Genomic DNA, 25464 nt, shown 5'->3' with positions numbered 1-25464 from the left:
GGTGGATTTAAATAAAGTCTATAAAAGACAAGCTATTCAGTCTCTTTTAGTTTCCGTATACATACCAATACTCACTGCATAAGCAAATCAATTGTACCCACCTTCTATAATTGCAAAATAAGTGTTTTCTTACCAAACCAGAATCATATGTAATTTCATATTGTTTGGTTAATGGATAACTATTAAATCATTTGATTTCTGTCTCTCAGAAGGAAGCAATAAAATTTCCCAATTGCCTTGGTATGACGCAGTGACAGTGTATTTCTGCTTACATTCTCATGTTGACATCAGATGTTGCAAATATCTGGGTACAAGTCACACTAAAACAATGGATTAAAACCACTAAATATTACACATAAATAGGAAGCACAGCATGTTTTATATATATATATATATATATATATATATATATATATATATGTGACTTCCATTTCCTATATTTTGATTTCCATAGCCTCCATTTTCCAGCTGTGTAACCCTTGGCCAATCAGTTAACCAGACAGTTCTCCCAGACTAAGTCTGAAAGTACTAGAACATACGTTTATTTAGTAATGTGTTTCTTTATTTATACATTTGATAATAAAATATACTGAGTGCTCTCAGGACCTGATTTTAGTCCAGTCTCAGACCCAGAATATTGGTATACAGTTGTATGATAATAAAAAAGTATATGTTGATACAAAGCAAGGAAGAAAACATGACAGTGCACTCACCTAGTACAGATGCAACAGGATTCTGCTAAATACTTACATTTCTACACGTGACAAGAGGCTTGTGGGTACAGTTATATGAACCAACAAACAATATGCACTCTAACAGAAAGTAAATAACTGACAATACTCGGAACTGGCTGATAATCCCGAGTGGAGCCCTGAAAGAGAAAATAAATAGATGATTAAATGACCTAATCAGTCACACACTGTAATTAATGTAACATGCAACTGAACAAACAGATGCAGGAATGCTGCTTTTAATGTTGTGATAATTGAAGACTATACAAGGAACTTAAAATATAGAGGTGTAGTTAACAGATACAGGAATTAAGATGCATTTGCATGGTGCTTATTGAGAAAAAAGGCAGTAAAGGAAATCCATGCGCATTTTATTGCTCTGTGCTGGGAATATGGACTTTGGAAATTGGTTTTATGGTTATAATCTAGACTAGAAAAGGCAAACTCAGATTAAGTGAAGTTAGCTTGTAGTTAGATAATGATATATGTGTTGTTAGTTTTGGTGTAATATCAGATCACAGTGAGAGTTCAACTGGAAGTATAGGTTAGATAAGGTGTGGCACTGACTGGATTGGATTTTGAATAATGTTGCAGAGAATTGTTACAGCCCTTAGGCCTGTTAGCAGCAACAAACGAGCTTTAGCCATGAAGATACTGCAGATAGCATTGAGCTAAAATAGCTCAACTGTGAGTGATAGCTGGAAGTTTTGAAGGGCACTGGTTAAATCCTGGCTTTTACCTTTACTTACTCTATGAATTATAGACCTATTAGTTTCACTGGTATTGTTTGTAAAATTGTGAAATGCATTATAGAGGAACCAATAAACAATGACTTCTGTGACATTATATCCTTGGATGCACACCATTTCAGTCTTGTAAAACAAGATCATGCTTGCTCAACATGGATGAGTTTTTTGAAAGGGTTGCTGAGGCCATGCATAAAGGTTACATAGTCTGCACTGTTTTGCTGGACCTTACCAATGCTTTTGATACTGTTTTCCATGCTAAGATTACTGACAAACTCTCTCAACTCAGCATTAGCCCATGCATAGCTCATTGGACTGGCAATTTGCTGTCTAAGAGAAAATCCATGTTCTTAAGGTTGGGGGTATTTGCTCTAAACAGATAAAGGTCAGTAGTGGTGTCCGACAGGGTTCGGCCCTCAGTCATCTCCTCTTTGGTATATATACTTCTGTGACATAAAACCCTATATCAAGGGACTGTGACTAATCAGTTTTGCTGATGATTGCAAACTAGATGTGATTGCCAAATTGCATTCTGATGCTTAAATGCTCCAACAAGGCTTGAACCAAACAAATATTTGGGGTGTTAATAATGGGCTCACTTTCAGTACTAAGAAATGCACCATGGTTTCCTTTGGCAAAGCTAGCATCACTACTGTTCATCATATAGAAAACATTCCACTTAAATTTGACATAGTCATCAGGGACTTGGATACATACGTTGATAACACTCTCCACTGACCACCACATTTCTGTGGTAGATAGAAAATCTCTCTACTTTTCACAGCTTATCTTTCATGGAATCTATACAAGGTCCAAATAAATTTTAGTCTCTCATTATTCATTCTTTATTATGTCTATTATTGAATATAATGCACCCTTTCTCGTGTATCTCTCTAAGCACCTATACTAGCTTGAGAATCCTCAACTTTTCTTCAATAAAAAGATCTCAAGTCTCAGCTTAACTGTTATGACATTCTAAAAGCCCTGTACTTCTATTCTGTAACATTCAGACTCTTGTGGGATGATCTCTGCTTAATATTATGTGCCACAAATGACTCAACACTCTTTGAATTTCTTCTCCACGTAGGACCACTAGTAATGCCCATACCCATTATAGAGACCGAAACATGTACTACCACAAATACCTAACCCAATGTAGCCTTATTTCCGGAATAGGCTGCCAGTGCCTATCAGGTCCCCTTAAAGTCAGTTTTGATGACTAGATGGGTGATCACACATTTTCACCTGAGAAACATAGGGGAAGTCCCAATAATGGGGGGCGGGGCACTGCTATTCTACGACAGTATTGATGTGACTGAACTTCTCAATTGTCTTCAGCTGTTATCTTTGTAACAATCTTTGAACCTAGAAGATGGCATACTTTACTGTAGTTTCTATATGCTAGATATAAAATAAAATAAAAACTAGAAAGGTGTCCTCAGGACAAGGAATAAGATTGTTCTCAATTGTAAAACCTATTTGTGGGGCTATTGATCTGGCAATTTGATAATTCGTAGTACATGCTATGGTTTTAAATGCAACTAACATAACATACACAGAAAAAGGACATGGATGGGTGTTCTGAAGAGAGTTAATGTTATTTTATTAATACTGACTGGGAGATGCTTGTCCAATTACCCCTTAGTAAGGTTGTTGAAGTATGCATTAGCAAATACAGTGTAATGGCAACCAATGAGTTGTACTGTCATTACAAAAACAGGTAGCACACTTGCTTTTATTGCTGGAAGACCAGAAGACCTTGGGATCTATTCCCACTCCAGGTGAATGGATTGCTGACACTGCAGTGTAGCTTGGGGGGGGGGGATCTTGTACCTCTGAGTGTGTCATCCTTCAGATGAGATGTTAAACCAAGGTCACATCTGCTTGACATGGTGGTAGCTCAGGTGGATTTAAAAGATCCCAAGGCAGCTATGGAGAAGAGTAGCAGAAGCTCCCTGATTCCCTGCCCAAATTTCCCCTAGTAATGCAAATATCACCTCTGGCCCCCAGTGAAAAGAGAACACTCGTCTTGCAAGACTAGCCTGGTCAATAATCGATAAATAAATAAATAAAAATAGATACTGCTGAAGAAATGCATGTTATCACCATCTAAAGTGTTGTGGTAGGTAGATTGCAACAAAATTTGCAAGTGTAAACAGAAGTGGGTTGTGAGCAAGTGTTAAGGTTGAGCAATAGTTACCATAGATTAAAAAGTGATACAAGGATCTTGATAATCAATGTTTAACTACTCAGGTAGGTGTGAACTAGCTGCATTCAGCTACAGATATATCTGTTGTGTGAAGTTGTTAAATTAATATTTGGAGGTTTCTACTGTCAAAGGCATCTCATATGTGTAGAAGAATTGCACTTATAAGATAGGATTAGTCGGGCTTTGCACAAATGAAGTTGATTGCTGTTCTTATGGCTTTATTTGTAGCATTACTAATCCAGAATCTGTTTTGTGTTTAATTAGACAAGTTCTTTTTGATTTCATAAGTTGTTACTACAACCAAGAAGCCATTCTCAATCATATCATAAACAAGGCCAACACTGCTGTTCTGGTAACAGCTGAATAGTGTCATCCTTCCAGCCCCAATATGGCACCCTGTGTGCTTTTGGGTATAGATAGCAACTATGTGGCATGCTTCCTGAGGCCAAGAACTTCCCTTCCAGTTGATATGGGTTGTATGGCTATTGTAATATGCCCCTGGAATGGCTTGGGAGTCAGTGTGCTGAGGCAGGACCCAGACTTCTGCACTGCTAGAAGGATATTGTCTGTATTAATGGGAAAGCCATCCACACCAATTTTCTGATGTTTTTGTTTTCCTCTCCTAACTCAAGGTTTCTGAGGTGACGTGCTGCCTCCACTAGAAGACATTATCATCTCCACCACTCACTCCAGGGAAGAAGACTCACCAGTGGTATTTAGTCCTTCCTTACAGAGCAAGTCATCAGCACATCAGGTTGTTGTCAGCAAAAAAAAAAAAATATTCTGTGCTGTAACAAGCCAAACATGGTAAGTCTGACAAAGTTTGTTCCTAGTTTTCTGAATGCTATGACCATAGCTGATAAGCCTTGCCTGAAATAAGTGAGTCAAAAAGTGTTTAAAAGTTCTTATAAAGATGTAGATTAATTTGATCATAATGGTGGTCTGTTCCATAACCTTGCTTCCCTTTTCTGAGAAAAAAAATCCCTGAAGATTTATACTGGACCTATCAATTTCCAAGCACAGCTTAGTATTCCATATACCTGCAATAAGTTCAGCCAAATGGACATCTAAGTTGGCCTAAGTATCTCATTCTGTAAATGTCTGCATACAGAATTTCAATAATCTCTAGCTAGCTGGTGGCAGATTGAAACAGAAGCAGACAATCCAAAAGGAAAAAACACTTTAATGACAAAACACAGCAGAGCTTTCGGACATAATCCTTCTTCAATACTACAAACTTATAAAATTTCTTTCATCTTATATACAGGCCCAAAGTAGTCATGTGGATAGCAGACCAAAAATCACATGACCATAAGTATCACTCAATAAGGCAAAGTTAAAACAACACAGATAGCAATGATTCTATAGTACATAACAAAAAAAAAAAAAAAAAAAATTTTTTTTTTTTTTTTTTTTAAATTCAGCTTGCTAATATGATTAATAATCAAAGTTACACATAAAATTCATATTATAAAATTCATATTGTAGAAACAATATACATAATTATAAATTCAATCTACTGAGCTTAACCAAAATTGGTTTAAGGCTCAGCATACTGTTCAAGCCAGGGGAACGGTCACCAGCAAACCTTAAAATCCACTCATATTCTTTAATTTCTAAGAAGCTATTTATATCGCCACCTCTTGGGGAGGGGAAAGCAATGTCAATAACCCTGAATTTAAAAACATGATCTTGTCCACAATCTAACATATGCTTATATAAAGCATTTGTTTCGACACATCTTCTAATTTCAGACTTATGCTCTGTAATCCTCTCTTTCAACCTACGAGTGGTTTTGCCTACATACAAAGATTTGCATAACACACAGGTAGCCAAATACACTATATGTGTTGTGTGACAAGTAGCTGAAACATAAAATTTAAAAGTTTTCCCTGTTACTGGATGAACAAAAAAGTCACTCCCTGTGTCAAAAATATCTCCACAGCATGAACAATTGTGGCATTTACATGTACCATACTTAGAGGAAAGCGTTTTCACAATGTTGGTAGAAAAATCCTTATAACATAAGGAATTTTTTAAAGTTCTCATGTTCCTATAGGCAAATAAAGGTCTATCACCCAATAAGGCCTTTAGTTCATTTGAAGCCATTAATATCAACCAGTTCTTAAATATTATTTGCTTTATGGATGGTGTTGTAAGACTATATGCAGTTACATATCTACTCACGTCCATACGCACATTCGTACTATTCATAGGTAAGGCATCTGACTCCAGTGGGTCAGATAGGAAGGTAGGAGCAAACTTAGTCTTCCTCTCCTGCATCACCTTATCTTTCTCCACAGAGAGTAGGACATTATCATATCCACTAGCAGAAAAATCCGCTAACATATCCTTTAATTGTAACTCAAAAGAGCAGTCATCAGTGTTAAGCCTACTCAACCTTCCTAACTGGGACCTCACAATACCTTTAAAGATGTGTGGTGCATGCATGCTATGAAAGTGGGTGTATCTACCAGCACACACATCCTTTCTATGTGACTTAGTATTCATATGTCCATCCTTAAATATAACTTCTACATCCAAAAACACAATTTCAGTCTTGGAACAGCTCATTTTAAACTTTAGAAAGGAAGAAGCTCTATTCAAATAGTCCAAAAACATATTCAATATATCCAAGCTGCCCTTCCAAAGTAGGAAACAATCGTCTACAAAAGCGTTGGAAGAATCTAATATGTTGTCTATAAGGGTTTAGATCACTCAAAATATGCTTACTTTCCCACTGGTAGAGCACTAGGTTAGCATAGGTGTTGGCTATGGAAGTACCCATAGCCACACCAGTGAGCTGAAGGTACGTAAGTTCATTAAAGAGGAAAACATTATTCTTTAAAACCACATCTAGAAGGCTACACCACGTTTCTATTTTACCATAATCAGGGTTTGGACATGAAGTCAAAAAATCTCTCAAAAGGTCAATCCCATCATCATTCGGTATGACCGTGAAAAGAGAGACAATGTCCAGAGTTACCAAGTAATACTCATTATTAATCATTTGTTCCTTCTCAGTGTCATAGCTTACTCGTAACTTCTGTAAAAAATCAAATGTGTCACATAGAACTGAATCACAATTATTCAAAAAAGGTTGTAACTGACCATGTAAATAAACTGACAGGGGTTCGGTCACCCAACCTGCTCCTGAGACGATGGGTCTCATAGGTGGATCCATGATTGACTTATGGATCTTAGGTATTCCATATAGGCGGGGTGTCACAGGACAAGGAACTGTTAAATAATTAAATAAATCAAGATCTGTCTGACCCTGCAGCTGTAAGTCATAGATGACCATATTAACATACGATATACATTTTTTTACATCCATGCCAGTGATGCGTTTAAAAGCAGTAGTATCCTCCAGCAAACAGGACATAGTATCTAAGTATTTGTCACGTTCCATGAGCACCACTACCCCTCCCTTATCAGCTTGTTTAATTATTATTTCTTTACAGGAGCACAGATCTTTAAATGCTTTAAACTCATCCAGTGTCAAGTTGTACTCATTCCTTTTACTCTTATTACTACTCTCATACAATTGCCTAATTTGTACTTCACACAAATCATGAAAAGCCTTCACTATTGGTACAGCAATAGGTATAAAAGTACTGAGGCGCTTAAAGCCTCTTTCTACTATAGATGATTGACCAAACAACAACTTTAAGTTTAACATTCTGGTGAATTTTTTCAAGTCAGTTAGTGCAGACACCAGGACATTTCCACTTGAAGGAATAAAGTTAAGCCCCTTTGAAAGTACTGATATATGGGCTTCTTGTAGCTGGAACGTTGATAAGTTCAACGTACCTTTAATTATTTTCGGCCCATCTTGGCTGTGCCTAAAGGGCTGTTGATCTTCCTTTTATTAGATGCCTCTGAGCATACAACTGGGGAATTCCTCTGCGTCGTCGGTCGTTCTTTCACAGTTTCAGGTCGCTCCAGTGAAAAACGCTTTGAAGCGAAACTAAAAATTAGTTGCTGTGATTTCCTCCCCACCTCATCATTTGTATTTCCAGGCATTGTGATCACTCGCTTCGGTGTTACACAGGAATTAGAAGTCTCTGCCCCTATGGCTGGCGTTACGTGGGTCAAACCATTCGCAGATTCAGATGGAGGGGGTTGTACTACATGCCTTTTATTCTGTTCATTAGAAACTGCATTAACGTCGCTAATATCGTCCAAAGTATCCAGGTGGCTTCTTGTTTTGACTTTATGAACGTACGAGTATTCATTTTTGGATCTATTGCTGTTATTTATAGGGACGTTCTCCCTGGGCCAAGAGAAGATATTCCCTCTGCCAAAATCATTGATGTCACGAACAAGTTTTCGTTTTTTTTGTTATGTACTATAGAATCATTGCTATCTGTGTTGTTTTAACTTTGCCTTATTGAGTGATACTTATGGTCATGTGATTTTTGGGCTGCTATCCACATGACTACTTTGGGCCTGTATATAAGATGAAAGAAATTTTATAAGTTTGTAGTATTGAAGAAGGATTATGTCCGAAAGCTCTGCTGTGTTTTGTCATTAAAGTGGTTTTTCCTTTTGGATTGTCTGCTTGCAGTACTTTGGCACAGATTGAAACAGAAGTCAGCTGTGTAAACATTATGATACAAGGTGACACCCTGAAACATTCAGTTTGTCTCATGAACTATCTCAGTGTACATTCCAGTTTATTTTTGACTGGAGATTTTATAAGAGGGAAAACATGAACAGTACTTGGTCAAGGGTCTTATGAGTGCCTTTGACAAAGAAACGGACACTTCCTTCTGCCTGGATGCAACAGATTGTAATATAATTATAAAAATACAAGAGGACCATGTATAGCTCTGGTTGATACCTCTCAAAACCCATTGGTCTGAGATTATCTGTTGCCAAAGAGAGAAATGTCGGGCAAGATTTTGAAGAAGAAGCAAACGATTGTCAGGGTGGAAAGGAGAGATTACAATCTAACTTGTTGAATTGTCCATGGTTGTAGGAAGCTTGTCCCTTTTTCTTGTAGCCTGTATTCCATTGTTTTTTTTTTTTGAACTTCTGCTTGCCTGAAGTTTGCTGAGAATAACCAGCTTTAGGCACCAGTGATCCCTGTAGTTGCTGGGGCCCCCTGTTCTTGGGGGGTCCAACCACAGCAAGTTATTCTAATAATCAACAAAAGCTAGTACAGCCATCTTGTGTATTTAATAAACTAGGTAGGTAGTAATTATTTGTATATCCTTTAAAATTCAAAGATATCTCTGGTTATAGTTACAGTGTTTTATCAAGTAACAGGCTTCACAATTCTGTTAAATATTTTCCCACTGATGTAGTGCCCCTGGCTTAGTTAAACCCTGCTAGTGGACATTATATCCACTAACATTAACAACATAGCCAGCATTAGGTACCTGCGATACCCATGGCTGCAAGGGGTCTTTTAATCATCCTTGACTGTGTGGTGGCCAAACAAAAGCTGCTGTTAGTAGGGGGGAAAGGATTTAAAACATGTATTAATTTCCTGATTACACTCTTTAATCTGAACATGGTTGTGATATGACCCTGTTAGGATAAAGCTGATCATGAATGTGATCAAGATAAGCACTAGACAGACCAGCAGCCCAGAGTGACCGTTCTCAGTGCAAACTCTGGATTTTAATAAGAACTGATGCTTCCAGTCTTCAAGGATGGTTTTCTCTTTCAGGGAGTACTATAAATACTGGCAGAACAACTGATACTATAAATTGCAACTTTTTTGCTGAAGAATTCATTACAATGCCAAAAATAATAGCAGAATAAAGGCTCAAAATGAAGAGCACAGTTTAAATATTACTCTAATTCACTTAAAAAGTTAATATAATAAAACCTTTTGTGTCAGCATGCATTTTTGGACAATAAGAAGTATAAAACTCTGATATGTGGCTTTATTGCCTCTCTGTAGTCCTGAATGATTTACCAGCAAATAAAACTTTTTACAAAGGAAAGAGCAAAATTATGAGTAAAATCAGGGAAGGACTGTGAAATCAGGGACAATGACAGATAAGCATTACTCTCACATGCACGTGCACACGTATGTGTAAAAATATCACTGATTTTTATCTGTGCACACACTCAATAATGCTAAGACACATACATTATTATTCTGGGTATCAGTAAAAAAATGCAGCTGACAAGTAATTATATTTCAAAAGTAAGGCATAAATATATCACAGAACATTCAGACACTTAGATCTTTTAGGATTCTCATGGCCCTCACTCCTCAGACTGTATGAATGGATACAGGGGGAGGATCTTCCTTATATCATCCTTGATTGTGTAGGGATCCCACAAAATCTGTTGTTGGTTGGGGAAAATGAGGAGAAAAAATGTATTAATTTTCTGATTATGTTTTATAACCTGAATAGGGCTGTGATATGACCCTGTTCTGATAAAGCTGATAATGGCTTCTGTTCTCAACTATTACTGCTAATACTACTGCTACTGGTGTGTGTGTGTGTGTGTGTGTGTGTGTGTGTGTGTGTGTGTGTGTGTGTGTGTGTGTGTGTGTGTGTGTGTGTGTGTGTGTGTGTGTGTGCGTGTGTGTGTGTGTGTGTGTGTGTGTGTGTATGGCAGACAACAAGGGACATACATCTGTGAAACCCATCTCTATCTCTCCACTATCAAATAACGCAAACAGGAAAGGATGTCAGGACATACTTCAGAACTGCTGGCAATATCACTAGTAACATATAGCAATGTAAAGTATGGCAAAATTATCATGTACTGAATGGAGTAACCTGGGTTAGTAAAAGTGGCAGACTTCTATGACATCAGATTTCACAACAACCACAGACAGATGAAATCATCAGTGGTTTGCACAGCATTCATCATCACCAGGGGGGTTAGATGGACACAACAGGATATAGTGGATCAATTGTCAGTGTTACTGTAATGCAGTTTAGGGTGTCCACACTGATGGCTCACACCACAGTCCTGGCTGTTCTTTCCATGTATGGAAACATTTGGCACATGCTGCTCCACAATGGAAACTGATGGGTAACACTAGCATGTGGAGACACACTGTGGAAAAGAACATGGGTGTGAGTTGACTGTCTGGTCATGACTGCTGGACACACATTGGATTGACCAGCACCAGATATATGTGTGCATTGCAGTATAGACATCGATATCCAATGGGAAAAGGCTGGTCTACTAAGAGGTGGCCTGCCTTTCCCAGGTGGCACTCAACTAAGCACAGTCAGGGTATGTAGAACTCTACTCATACAATGGCACTGCTGTAGTACTGCCATAACCAGAGATTCAACAGACCATGCCACAGATAACATGCTTCCATTCTAAGCAGCCAATGCCACCATGACTTCACCGTGTCTGCACTCTTGTTCTTCATGCAATCCACAGACACAGAAGATGTGCAACATGATCCATAGCAGGCAAGTGAATGAATATAAGATCTACGACATTGTTGGGAATGTTAATTTGCCTGTAGCAGTAGGTGGACATCTTCTGTCATGTGCCCATGCATACCAGCTACATGTCTGTGTCTACTACTCTTGGCAGTATTGCTCTGTTGTTTGGAAGTGTCAACATCACCAGCAGATCCAACATAGCAACATAGGACTATGGCCCACAGGCTTCATTCTGTGTACCATCTGATATCCTCACATTGTCAGAATGGTTGGACATGTTTTCCTCCACATCTGACACTACAGCCTCATCCACATGACTGTTACCATCTGGGCCAGAATGTATCACAAAATATGTGTCCTGTGTGCTCAGGTCCATTCTACCATAGTGAAACATATTAGATCACAGCTTGGGATCAGTGGATGGGATAATAAAGGTTGAAGTCAGTGGACATGTTAAAAGAAGAGTCAGATGACACAGGTCAGGCAAATGTGCATATATCTTATGCTGGATATCATTACTGACATATGGCACAGCTATATCACTACAATGTTACAGATGCTAAGAACTTATCAGGAGGTTGTGTCCAAGTGTGGCCCATCGAACCTATATAACAGGAAGTTGGTAATTATGCTACCTATGCAACATACATGACATATGTGAGGAATAACAACATAAGGCACACCTGACATGTCCTTGTAGGAATCTACCACTGGAGCTGAAGGCTGAAATGCAATTGTTGTAGGAAAACAAAGGTATCCAGACAGTATTAATATCCACATATTCAACATCACATACCATTCCAACAGCGGTATAACACATAGTAGTCAATATATTTACATACCAGTTGGTTGAGGCTGATATGCAGATGGCAGTCATCATATGCAGGTCTAGAAGGACACAGTACTAATGAAGGACAACAATAGGAGTAACAGCACATTGACATGTAAGAAACAGAGGAAATAGCATACCAGTTACATGCTCCCTATGTGGTGAGTTTGGCTGTCATAGTCTGCATCCTGTAGTGGGAAAATACAGACAAAGGAAACACAGTCATGAATGCAGGCATAGGTGCATTATGACATATACAACACAGTAACCGGATATGGAGATACTTACGTGTATGGTGCACCTGTTGGCCATATATTCCTGAGTATGAAAAATAGCATTATCAATGTCATACAAAACAAGTATGCTACACAGTACTGCAGTCTATAAACATGGTGGGAAACCATATCTTGTCTGTCTGTAGGTGCACCTGAATGGCTCCTTTCTCCAAAGGATGTACCTGTAGGTTACAATGTCAGGAAAATATAAGAAATGACAGGGTACACTACTGGAATGATAGGAGGCAGAGTCAATAACAGGTAATGGTCACTGTACTTGACCCTTATCAGACCACTAATTGAATACAATGCCCCCTTCTTTCTGTACCTCACCAGACACCTGCAGCAACTGTAGAAAAAACAGAGGTTTGTGACTGGGAGAATTCAGGGCCTCCAAAACATGACATACTTGGAAAGACTGACAGACATGTCACTGTACTCAGTATCATGCAGGCACAGGCGACTGAGATGTGACCTATGCTTGGCCTATAGACCAGTCTCAGACCCTGCCCTACTGAAAATGTTGGATATCTGGAAATGAAATGGGACAAGAATAATCTGCTCCAGGGATCTCAACCTAGCCTGTCACATAAACAGAACATTCCAAGGAGCTAGATATATCTTGCAGCATTTGTCACTTCTCTGTAAAAGGCTCCCACTGCATGTGCTCTTCAATGACCCTATTCACGCACAACCTTGACAACTGGATGGGTGATTGTAAATTCACTCAAACCCAAAACCCACCCTGGGGTGGCACCTATGAGCCTCATGGACAGGAGCAGTCAGTGCTGATCACAAAATCACTCTGCTAGCAATGACCATCTAACTATGCTCAATAAGAGTACTTGTGTTTTTACATGGCTAGGGTTGTAAATGCCCTAGGGGGATTAGCCTAGTAACTTCCTATGAAGCTATGAACCTATGCAGGCTTCCCAACATCTTCTGTCCAATATGCCCTGCTGATATTATCTACTATAAGGTGTCCTGCAGCCTTATAAAAAAACAGACTTTTGCCATGGTGCTAGCATAAAGTACTGAGTTCTGTAGTCTTTGTACTTAGATAGGTAGGAGTTCTGTTTTCACTGCAGTCAAGTGTGTGTGTGTGTGTGTGTGTGTGTGTGTGTGTGTAGCAAGAAAAACAAGAGTGTATTCTTCAGTTACTGCTCCAATCCCATGGATTGGCAGTATTTTCATATTTGCACATGCCTACGCATCCACATCTATTTCATGCAGGCCTCCCAACATCTTCTCTCCAGTATGCCCTACTGATGTCATCCACTATAAGTTGTCATTCAGTCTTGTAAAGACAGACTTGTGTTTTGGTGCTAGCATGAGGTATTGAATTCTGTAGTCTGTGTGCTTAGGTAGGGACTTTGTTCTCACTGCAGTCAACTGGTGTGTGTGTGTGTGTGTGTGTGTGTGTGTGTGTGTGTGTGTGTGTGTGTGTGTGTGTGTGTGTGTGTGTGTGTGCGTGCATGCGTGCGTGCGTGCGTGCGTGTGTGCGTGCATGCGTGCGTGCGTGCGTGCGTGTGTGTCCGGATTTTTGCATCATATTTTTGGTCAATTCCTCAGAATAGAACAGACAGAATAGAACAGATAGAACTGTAAACCTCAATCCTCTACACCAGCTATCACCCTGCTGATGGAACTGTGAGCCTGAATCCCCACCACCAACTACCAGACTGCTGATGGAATTCTGAGTTTGAGTTTGAGTACATTTTCATGGATTTGAGTTAGACTGAGTTTCAAGGGAAGAGTGGTTTACTGTTGCTCATGCTAAGTCTATTTTTAATGTGCAACAAATGGTTTTGCTTAGCAAATGGCAGTCACTGTCTGTGTTGTAGAATTTGAAAACCATGTTAGTAGCATAACTGCCTTTGGTGGAGAAGGCTGTGGATTCTAGAGTGCCCTTTTGATTGCTGATTATCTGATGCATTTTAAGGGGGGGATAGGGGTTCTGCCCTCGAGTGTATCCTTTGTATGAGACGCCTAGTAACTATCAACTTGTTGTTGGCTTGTCAATCAATCTCTATTGCAATATTACCAGCTTACCAATTTTTTTTTAATGTAGCATAGGCAATTAATTCTTCAAGGGGTGCAGGCAATGAATTTGTAGATGAAACACTGAAATGTAAAGTAGTTTGTCAGTAGCAACCTCTTCATTAGTTATAGATATCTTTAGTGTGGAATTATTCAGATGACTTTTACTTCTGCAGAGATTGTGCATATTGACTGATACTGGTGGATTGTAATGGCAGAAGTCTGAGTGGCCTTTTATGGTTGAAATTTTCTGAAATGGTTAGTTTTTCATTATTGGGTTATACATTTTCTTTCATTGCTTACTAGAATAATGTTCAAAATTACAAATTTAAAACACATGCTAACAAGTGGCGCTATATTATACAAGGAATATAATTTAATACAAGGAAAATTAATCGGGGAGGGTGAACATATATGTATGTCCCTACAATGTGTGCATGGAGTCTATGGTTTGAAAACAGCCCAAAGGTAAACTTAGTTGTCTACTGCCAGATGCGTTTTCTTTGAATGTGGGTTTTAATGTCATTTCAATGAGTGCAAGTTTCAAGGGCAGAGAAGTTTATTGCTCATGCTAAGTCTGTTTTCATTGTGAGACTGCATTGTTTGTTTAGCAAGTGGCTATCAGTGTTTGCGATATTTTATTTCAATATCTGTAATCATTGCAGAAGTAACTAAAACAGTATGCCCATTGATGGATTTGAACAGTGTTTATGGAAGTGGGGAGAAATAGACAAATAAAGGTGGATAATAGACCTGAAAGCTAATTTGCCCCAAGGTCTTAATAATGCTGCCTCTTTAAAACCTGTGCTAAAGAAGAGGGGTTTACAGCACTGAATAGTGTCATATGACTATGTTTTTAATTTTGATTGGTTCTGCTGTTTTATTTAAAGTTTTCTTACTGTGTATTTTGTATTATGGTCTGAAGAAGCGGGTGACAGCGAAAGCGCTTACCATTATGTGTATATTTCTAATTTTACATTAAACTGGATTCGTCCTCAGCCCTGTGGATGTCTTGTTACTTTATATTTCTGTCTTTTTCACTTTGTCTGGGTTCCACTGCATTCTTTCTTTATTGATGAAATAATTGAACACCTTTGCCTTGTAAGGCCATCTGAGGACAGCAGTGGTTGTTCATAGGGTCAGTCTAGAAGTCAGATTGGACTCATAAGAGAGTAAGTGAATTATCTTTCAAAATAAAACACAAGTATATCACAGAACATCTAGACTGAGTTTCTTGGGGCCTGCAACACCCACACCCCAGATGTGTAACTGGGTTGTGACACAGACTTAGAAGGGGAGATTTAACTTCTTAACCTCTTCACTAGGTTGCAACCAGATACTAATGGTCTGTGTGTTTTGGGGGCTGTTGATGACTTTCTTTGCCATTTTAAATATATATATATATATATATATATATATATATATATATATATATATATATTTTTTTTTTTTTTTTTTTTAATATCCTGGCAGGAGTCAAAGAGATACTAGGTCTGCAGTGTGTTCTAGGGAGCCATTTAAGGATGATGTATTTTTCTAACCTAATATTGTTTTGTAGGGGTAGTCAAGATAAGACTATTTGTCAATGTTTTGTTGTTACAAACTGTACTCTTGTATGAGTACAGTGTGTATTGGTGAACTGAAATAAGATCCCGTGTAAGTCCTTGGCTATGTGATATGAAAGAAATAAAATAATGTAACTGTGGCCTTTTATTTTCAATATTTTAAATGTTGTAGGCTCAAAGCATATTCTTTGGATAGGCAGTTGGAATGGGGGCAATGCCTATGTGCAAATAGAATGACTGCAGTTCTATCTTTCTTTGCAAGAGTAATCTGAATTTTAGTGAAGTAAGATCAACCACAATCTCTGAACTTTTAATTATTGTTTGTGTGAAAAAAGTATACTTAATTAATGACAGTGTCATATTTTTTTGTTGCTGTTTTTGTTTTTGTTTTTAAACTCATAAGATCAAGTCATAATTTCAATTAAAAAAAAATAACTTATTTGTAAAAGAAGGGTCGCACTAATAAGTTTTGCCTAGGGTGCAAAATAAGCTAGCAGCACTGCACATACCCATATATGATAGGTAAACAACCATGCATCCCTTTTATTTTTCTTTCTGTAGCTGTAGAGGAGATCTGTTTATGACAGACATCAAGCCCAAAGGTGGCTTGAAAAGATAACCTAGGGTGCTCATGAGTATGCAAACATTATTCATGCTTATTTATAATATCAATATGTAGGATTCAGCAAAGAATCCTGCTGAAAATAAAATGAAAATAGTCTATTATGCTTTTAAGAATTTATTCAGATATAAGCAGTAATCAAAGTGGATTTGTGGAATTTTGCAAAACTAGTTATCTTTTTTCCACAATTCATATCAGTACCATATTGCAGGATATTTTCTCAATGTAAAATTTCATCTTACACCTGCTTATTAGATACTTAGTATGCACTGTAAATAAAGTATGTAATGATGTAACACTTAATTATGAGTGAATTTATTGTCTCCATTTTTTTGTGTTTTTTACCCCCCCCCCTTTTATTTTAATTATGTATTATTTGCATTTGTTTTTCATTTCTCTCCCATTTATTTTCCCATTTCCACTTGTCTAGAGAAAACAGAAGTACCCAACCTTGTTTCATCCATGTCAGGAAACATTCAAGCTCACCCTTTGTCATCTTAGGAATATCCTCACAGGGTCAGGGTAGTGGCTGTGGTCCTGTTGGCACCGAAACATTATACAGCATGGAAAACCATGACAGGCGTGAGCTTTCGGATCTGGTCAAGGATGTGGTAATGTGAGCAATAGAGAGGTACCTTTCGTCCATGCAGGATCTTCTTCAGGGGATGCAAGACTCACTGACCTGGTTGGCTCCAACCACTAAGCCAACAAAGACCTCTGCCCCTATGTCACTGGGATCTTCCACTGCATGACCATCAGGAAGTTGAAATATTTGATGACTTCCACAGTAGAGTAGGCATTGTTACAACTCCTTTTCACATCCCTCCTTCCTTATAGGTTCATAGGTAGATACTAGGCTATAGGCCCTAGGGCCTATATAAGCCCAGCCAAAAAGGTACCCTGGCTTTCGCCACCCAAGAAAATTATTTTCCTGTGCCCCTGTCGAGCAGAGCCACAAAGGTGATCCCCGGGGTGAATTTCCTATTTCCCATCCGATCATCAAGATTTTTCTTGAAGAGTGCTAATGAGGAGCTTTGTTTGATATAGATAGGTAGTTTGTTCCAGAGTATGGGAAGTATCTGGGACATGAATCTATCCCTCCAGCATGTTCTGTTTATTGTGGTGACAAGGTTTAGGTCCCTAGAGCATGTAGCTCAGAGGGATTGTGATTTCTTTAAGTGGAGATGTCCAACAGCTCTGGGTTTGACATAGCTTTGTATGTTAGGTAGAGATCGCCTCTGAGTAGGCGATATGCGACGGAGTAAAGCTGGAGTTTTTTGAGACAGTCTGTGTAGGGCATCTTTTTGAGGCCAGTAATCCTCTTTGTGAGGTATTTTTGCAGCCTTTCCAGTTGTTGTAGATGTCTTGTGAGGTACATAACAAAAGGGAGTTGTACTCTATAATGGGTCTACTTAGTGATAAATAGAGGGGAACAATGACCTCTTTTTTTCCTGGATGAGAAACCTTTTGTGATGAGGTGTGCCATGTAGAAGGATTTCCTGACTACTTTGGTGATGTGATTATCAAAGGAGAGACTACTGTCCATCTGGGTCCTAAGGTCTCTTATCACACTTTTGGTGTTAAGTAGACTACCACCTATGTGGTAGCTCATGGGCACAGACTGTTTATCAAAGAGGATGACAGTGCACTTTTTGGCATTGAGCTTGAGGCCATGGCTTTGACACCAGGCATCTGTCTCAGTGAGGCCCTTTTGTAGGATGTCCACATCGTTAGGAGTTTCAATTATGGCTCCTAGTTTGCAGTCATCTGTGAACTTTGTTAGCCAAAGACTTTCTGTGTTAGCCTGTACTTCATAAAAGTAGATACCAAACAGGAGAGGACCCAGGACTGAACCCTGTGGTACTCCACTTGTCACTGGTCTGAAGTCAGGTTTGGAATCTGCTACTTTCACAGTGTGGGTTCTGTCAGTGAGCCAGTTGGCAGCCCGTCTTGTGACATAGGGATTTATACCTAGTTTAGTGATTTTATCTATAATTCCAGAGTGGGGGATGGTGTCAAAAGCCTTGGTGAGATCTAGATAGTCTCTGTGTGAACCACCTTACCCTCATCTACGGCTTTGGTGACTGCTTCAAAGAAGTCTATCAGGTTCAGGAGACATGATCTGCCTTTTACAAACCTGAATTGGGTGGGGTCCAGAGTTTGGAGATTACCAGTGTCTTTGTTTATCATGGCCTTGCAGACCAGGCTCATTAGGCTAATGGGGCGGTAGTTCCTGGGGTCCATGGTGGCTCCCCGTTTGTGGAGTGGGATAACCGTCACTGTACGCCATTCAGTGGGCACAAAGCCTGAGGTAAGGCTATGATTGAACATGGTGCTTAGGTGGGGTGCCAGTTCATTCTGTAGTTCATGTAGAACGCAGCCTGGGATGTTGTCAGGTCCCATGGATGCTGTGTTCTTGGCTTTGGAAAGTGTGTTTTTTACCTGTGCATCCGTGATTACAGGAATTTTGCATTCTTCCAGTATAGAGATGGGCTCTTTAAGCGGTGAGAGGGGGGTAAAGTTAGCACTGAACCTATCTGCCAGGAGGTTGGCAATATCAGTTGGTTCTGTATATTTAGTGCCATTGTGCTGTAACTCATAGCAGATCTGAGTGTTGCCATTGAGATTCTTGAGATAGTTATAGAATGCTTTGTGGTTGTCTTTAGAATCAGTGGTGATTTAGTTTTCGTAACTAGCTTTGGATGATTTTATGAGGGATCTCAGCTTCTTACTGAGGCTGACCAGAGAGTTCCTCCAATCATGGGATTTTACTCTTTTTTGCAACAGTTTCTTTCTTCTGTTGTAGAGTTTGTTTATGGTAGGGATCCACCAGGTTGGCTTTCTTTTTTGAAGGATAGCATCTTGGTTCTGTTAGGGATAGCATGATCCATGCACTCGTGTAAGTGCTTATAAAGTGCATTTGTGTAGGATTCAGCAGTCGTACCTCTATTATCCCTCTGCATGGGTGTTGTGAAGTTTGCCACTTTTGTGTTAAGAAGCGTGAAGTTGACTTTGGAGAAATTTGTTATGGTGGTTTCCCTAAAGGGGATGGGGGCGGGATGTGGATGTCTAGGGCGATTAGCGTGTGGTCAGATCTGACCAATGAGGAATTGACCTCTGGTGTGGAACACCGGTCGCCCATGTTGGTAATGACCAGGTGTAGGATATTGCTGCCCCAGGTGGGGGTGTGGATAGGTTGATCCAAGGCATTGAAATTTATGAATTCCAGAAAACGTTGAGCAAAAGTGTTGGTACATGAGTAGTTTTCCCAGTTAATGGTGGGGTTGTTGAAATCACCCATTATTAGGGTGTTGGGTTGTACCCTAATTTTTTCCAGTGTATCAAAAAATGAGGAGTGGGAATCCTGGGGCATGGTGGGGGATCTGTAGCAAGTTATAATCTGGATTGCAGTCTTGCTCAGAGTTAGTTGCACTTGGATAATCTTGGATGCATTATGCTGAGCAACTAGCCTGGAGGTGTGGATATCCTTAATGAATATGGACACTCCTCTGCCTTTAGTGCTTCGGTCCAAGTTAGGTGACCGAAAGGTGTGGTATGAATTATAGCCTGGTAATGCAGGGGTGCTCTCTGGAGCCTTGAACTAGGTCTCTGTCACTGCACAGATGTCGATGTTCTCCATTTTAAGGAGTGCCTCAAGTGAATGCATTTTGAGGTTTAGACTTCTAGCATTGAGTAGCATTACCCTCAGATTTTGCTTGCTTGTACCTGTTATGCTGGTGAATTTGTCCTTTGAACCTTCCCTAAAAAAGGCACTATAGGGGTGGTAAGAGCCTTAGCCAGTATCCAGAATCCCAAGTGCAACAGGTACAGGCCATCTCTTGCAAAGCATCATGGTCTGGCTATCATGTCATCCCAGGCAGACAAATTCTGGATCCCCTTAGAATGACACCAGAAGCTTAGCCAATTGTTGAAGTCAATCATTTTGTCCTTGTACTGTGGTATCATTCTGGGTGATGGCAGGATGCTACTCAGGGCTAAGATCATACCTACCTGGGCTACAAGATCAGAGAGCTCCTCCATGTCTCTTTTCATATAGTCCAGGGAGGTACATCTCAGGTGATTCACACCAACATGGGCAATGACAGAGTCATATTTGTACTTGTTGTGGAGTGACCTGAGTGCGTGCATTATGTGGTGGATCCTGGCACGTGACAGGCAGCTGACAGTAACTTTCTCCTTGTTTAGCCTGGTGAGTGGAACATCACTGTGCCTGACTATAGAGTCACCTATATGTATGTTGTTATGCTTTATGGTCTGTGGTTGAGTGGACACTGAGTTTGTGGGATATGTGGCATTTGGATCATGTTGGAGGGTGGAGGTTGCTTGCGTTTCTGCTTTGGAGGTCTCTGTCGCTTGAGCAGATTTTTATTGAGAGCCTCCATGAATGTAGGTGTGTGTTTTGTGTTGCTATGTGTGTGTTTTGGTGGTGTAGGTTTTGAGGGACTATGTGATGAGTGTGGTGTGGTGCAAGTGTTTACCTTCTCCTCTTGACTGTCTAGTCCAGTCTTCTATCTTCTACAGCCTCTTCCTTACTTTATTCTCCAAATTCCTTTTCATATAAAAAAATATTTGATAAATAGTGGTGTCGGTCCTCTGCCAAAAATATAGAAACCCTCCTCTCCTTCCTGCTCAAGCATATCCCTATTGATGTCTTCCTTCTCCCTCTGGCGGTTATGTTGCTGTGTTATGTCTCCCCATTTTCCAGTTTTCCTGTCTACCCTTTTCACACTTTTCTGAGAACAAATCTGTTATGTCCATAGAATGATATCCTTATAGTCAATACATAAACCCCTTTATATTTTTTAAATTTCATTCTGAATAGCTGGACTGAGTGCTGCTTAGTTGTCTGCCATTTGGTCAAGTAGGCTTACAGAGTGCCTCACTCAGTTACAACTTCCCAAAAAATCTGATGTCAACTGAGACTTTAAAATGTATGGATTATTTCCTGTATATCAAGCCACAATTTTTCTCTTTTTAAGCAGTTGCAGAAAATAGGCATTTCTTTTCACAGACTTCACATTGCCATAGTCATAGCAAATAGCCTGTGCTCAGTTTATTTGGATATAGGAATAGCTGTGCTGTGTACAGAAACCCACTGCACAATCTTGTCAGCTTTGAATGTTAAGCTTTATATATGTAAAATCTCATCACAGTGTAGAAACATGCACTATGTAAGCAGACTGATATAGCATTTACCTAGCAGCAATTCATGAGTGTGTTCATAGGTTCATAGGTAGGTACTAGGCTATCGGCCCAAGGGCCTACATAAGCCTAGCCAACAAGGTTCCCTGGCTTACACCACCCAAGAAAGTTATTTTCCTGTGCCACTGTCGAGCAGAGACACAGAAGTGATCCCCGGGTTGTATTTCCTATTTCCCATCCACTCATCAAGATTTTTCTTGAAGAGGGCTAATGAAGAACTTTGCTTGACATAGATGGGTAGCCTGTTCCAGAGTATGGGAAGTCTCTGGGACAGGAATCTATCCCTCCAGCATGTCCTGTTTATTGTGGTGACAAGGTTTAGGTCCCTAGAGCATGTAGCTTGGAGGGATTGGGATATCTTTAGGTGTAGCATGTCCAACAGCTCAGGATTTCACATAGCTTTATATGTTAGGCAGAGATCACCTCGGAATAGGCGATATGCTACGGAGTAAAGCTGGAGTTTTTTGATGCGGTCAGTGTAGGGCATTTGTTTGAGGTCAGTAATCCTCTTTGTGAGGTACTTCTGTGGCCTTTCCAACTGCTGCAGATGTCTTGTGAGGTACATTCCAAAAGGGGCGTTGTACTCTATAATGGGTCTAATGAGTGTCGAGTAGAGGGGAACAATGACCTCTTTTTTCCTGGATGAGAACCCTTTTACGATGAGGTGTGCCACGTAGAAGGACTTCCTGACTACTGTGGCGATGTGACTATCAAAGGAGAGACTACTGTCCACCTGGGTCCCAAGGTCTCTTATCATGCATTCGGTGTTAAGTAGATTGCTGCCTATGTGGTAGTTCATGGGTACAGAATTTTTACCAAAGGGGATGACACTGCAATTTTTGGCATTGAGCTTGAGGCCATGGCTCTGACACCAGGCATCTGTCTCAGCGAGGCCCTTCTGTAGGATGTCCACATCATTTGGGGACTTGACTATGGCTCCTAGTTTGCAGTCATCTGTGAACTTCATTAGCCAGAGGCCTTCTGTGTTAGCCTGTACTTCAGAAAAGTAGATACCAAACAGGAGAGGTCCCAGGATGGAACCCTGTGGTACTCTACTTGTCACTGCTTTGAGGTCAGATTTGGAGTCTGCAACTTTTACAGTGTGGGTTCTGTCAATGAGCCAGTTGGCAACACATCTTGTGACGTAGGGATTTATACCTAGTTTAGTGAGTTCAGCTATAATTCCAGAATGGGGAAGGTGACGAAAGCCTTGGCGAGGTCAAAACAGGCTGTGTGAACCACCTTACCCTCATCTGCGGCTTTGGTGACTGCCTCAAAGAAGTTGATCAGGTTCAGGAGGCATTATTTGCCTTTCACAAACCCTAACTGGGTGGGATCCAGAGTTTGGAGGTTACCAATGTCTTTGTTTATGAGTTCCATGATGATACTGTCCATGGCCTTGCAGACCAGGCTCGTCAGGCTAATAGGTCGATAGTTCCCAGGATCAGTGCTGGCTCCCCCTTTGTGGAGTGTGATAACTGTTGCTGTGTGCCATTTAGTGGGCACAAAGCCTGATGCAAGGCTATTATTGAACATGGTGCTTAAGTGGGGAGCCAGTTCATTCTGAAGTTCGTGTAAAACGCAGCCTGGGATGTTGTCCGGTCCCATGGATGCTGTGTTTTTGGCTTTAGAGAATGCAGCTTTTACCTGCGTAGTTGTGATTACAGGGAGTCTGCATTCTTCCTGTGTAGATATGGGTCCTTTAGGGAGTGAGAGGGGGTAAAGTTAGCACTGAACCTATCTGCCAGGATGTTGGCAATATCAGTTGGTTCTGTAATTTTCGAGCCTTTGTGCTGTAACTCAGAGTACAAAGGCACAATTGTCTCACAACTGCATTTCTCTGTCTTCTGTTGCTCAAATTCTCAGCTTTTTTTTTTTTACCTTTTCAGATAATAAAGACAATTATGAAATACCCCACAGAACTCACATGTCTTTCTCTGGCAAATCTTCTCTACATTCTTGCAAGAAATAAAAACTCTGCTTAGTGTTTATGTTAAACCTATAAGTAATTTTTCTGCAAGTTCAACAACATTCTTTGTGGTCTTATTTCTGCCTTATGAATTATGAACAGACTTCTTAAAATGTCTTGCAATGGCTTATGGATGTGCTTGAGGCCTGGGATAACTGGAGATGATATAGTACAATGCAGGGCAAGGGCAAATGTCATTCATGGGTTCAAAAGTACTTCAGTGAAGGTATCTACCACAACAGAGTGAGCAGAAAGGCCCACTTGATGTTTATAGCAAAGCATAAAAGCTTATCAGTGAGTTTGGGTACCAGTAAGGAATGGAGCGATAAACAAGGAAGTTAAGTGATCATTAGATATTGTAACTGAGTCTGACTAGTGACTACCCACAAAATACCTGAAAGGAAATTAAACAATGCTGGATAATGTGTTTGATACATAAAATTACAAGAGAATAATTTTTGACTGGGAGAGTGGGGGGAGAGAGTGTTAAAAGGATTAAAAACCAAGATAATAGATGGGGCAGGATCTAAGGTAAGGAAAGACACAGCTACAGCAAATAATTGTAGGTAGGCAGGTGGATCCAGGTTTGGGATAGTTAGCATGATGTACAGGAGCAGCAATTCCTCTGTGACACAAGTATATGGTTAAAGATATTGCGTCAACTATTACCTAGTTGTTTACAAAAATAGATAAAGAGCAAGGTAGAGGTATAGTGATCGAGGTGAGACCTCTGCTCCTCGAGATCTAGCTAACAGAATAAGCAAGGGAGGACAGTGACAGTTTACAGCATGACTGACAAGCTAATTATTGGTCTTATGTGAAGGGACAGACAGGGAGTCTGGGTAGGGATTAGCTATGGCCTAAGATAACAGCATACAGACCTGCTTGAAGTAAAACAATATCAGGCACTGAGTAAGATGAATAGAATTATGAAATGTGTAAATGTAAATGTCTTACACTCTACTGAAGCTATCTAATAAATCATTTAAAACAGTAAAAATGGGATTATTTAAAAAAAAAAAAGTAAACTACCTTAAACAAGTGCATGATTCTGAATCAACCTGGTCTGTTATCTCTGACAAAGGGATAATGATGAGGACTTAATACAAGCATCTAAACATACACTCCCTATTGCTGACTTCCTTGTCATGCCACAATTTTGTCTGTTTATTGCTGTTAATGTCTATGGCTGAGTTCCTAAAAGAAGTGTTAGTTTATTTTTTGTACCTTTTCTTTCATAATTTATCATTCTAATAACACAATTAGCAGTATAAACTCAGTCAGACATGAAGCTAAGCCAATTTGGCATATCGAGTATGTAAACATTTAACAGCAGATGTAACACAAATTAACAGGTCTCTATGACACAAGTATGCTTTTTTATTCTGTCAAATAAGACATTTCCACACTGTGTATTTATATGGGAGGGTGTGGGATATGCTGCAACAGATACAGTAGCATATTCCATTATTTATTATCAGGCAACCTTGATGTTTACCTTCAGTAGGAAATGTAGTTAGCAAATTGAACAAAAGAATAACAATATTGAAAAAAACAGAAACATTCATGCTTACAAAAATGCATAAAACAGCACTGAACAAATGATTTTCAAGGCACATACACAAATGAAAACTGGTTAAAACTATATCTGGATGAAGGAATCTGGTTGAAGCTATAGTTGGACAAACGTAATAAAAAGTTTTTTTTTTTTTTTTGCACAGGGTATTTTTCCTGCACCCTCCAACTCCCCTTACTTTTATATCCTAACTATATGGTCTCAGAACCACTGAGAAAAAAAGTCCCACTGTCTTGGACCACTGAGAGAGCACAATTATAAAGTGTTTTTCTGATGCAGAACAGCAAACATGGAGTT

Source organism: Protopterus annectens, chromosome 3.part0 (assembly GCF_019279795.1).
Source record: "Protopterus annectens isolate FY-2018-M chromosome 3.part0, PAN1.0, whole genome shotgun sequence".
NCBI classification, from domain to species: Eukaryota; Metazoa; Chordata; order Ceratodontiformes; family Protopteridae; genus Protopterus; species Protopterus annectens.
The sequence above is the reverse complement of the archived record's forward strand: the minus strand, read 5'-3'. Positions refer to the sequence as shown.